The sequence below is a fragment of the Marmota flaviventris genome, chromosome 13 (genome assembly GCF_047511675.1).
Source record: "Marmota flaviventris isolate mMarFla1 chromosome 13, mMarFla1.hap1, whole genome shotgun sequence".
Taxonomy (NCBI): Eukaryota; Metazoa; Chordata; class Mammalia; order Rodentia; family Sciuridae; genus Marmota; species Marmota flaviventris.
Window position 1 is genome coordinate 22076169 of NC_092510.1, and position 1042 is coordinate 22077210.

Below are 1042 nucleotides of genomic sequence, written 5' to 3' on the forward strand. Positions count from 1 at the left end.
GTGACTCATCCTCCAAAGTTCACTGCACTTTCCCCATGATATCATTAATTTCATAGTGTCCTAGAGGTTAGGTTTACTGTGAAACGTACATCCAGAAAGATTCAGTAAAACTGATGGCTCAGTCATTCATTGCCAACACTCACAGAGTAATCCTCATTTCTGAGGGGAGAGAACAGAGACAAACCTGAGGACCTGGCCCTGGGAACTTGGCTTTCCCATCATAGATGCAGAGGCTGTGACCCCAGTGTATGAATTGCCTAATATTTGGAGCCCATCAACATATCCCAAAGGTGTCAGTTGACAAATTTAACATATCTTTTAACCTCCAATATGTATTTTTAATTTCATTAACCTCCAATATGTATTTTTAATTTCAGAGAGAACTGGTAGATACCAAAGTATCCTGTCAGTCCCTACTAATGATATTGCAGTGACAAAATGGCAGACATTGTAAGTGATAAAATGACTTTATTGAGCAAAATAAACAAGTTCTTTTGCAACTAACCCTAGCAATTAGCCTCCTAAATATGTAAGAAACAATCTGTTTCAATTCAGATAGTAGTAGATAACCAGCTATCTGCCACATATATTTCTCACAATTTTAACAATAAAAAATGTTATTTCATTATAAGCTGTACAATGGATTTGGTTAACTCAGTTTTTTTTTCTAAGTGTGTTTTTCTAATTGTGCATAAAGCCTCAGTCTCAAGAATCTGAAATGAAACTAGTAGCATAACCTCTCTTGATCAGCTATCCACTTAATGGTCTATTGCTAGATTTTGAGAACTCTTAAGAAATATAAGGCATACTTCCTGTCCTGAAAGTGCTTTCATGGTCTAAACAAATGTAAACAGTAAATCAATGTATGCACAATGATTGTCTGCAAACTAGACATTTACAGATGCAAAAGTGTGGTGATCTGGTTACTACAGTATAAATTCCAGAGTTTCCCTAGGTTTTTGGATGAAAAGAGCTTGGGATCACAGAAGGTAATGGAAAGTATAATATCTGAAATTCCAAAAATTTTGTTTGGATTATGTTA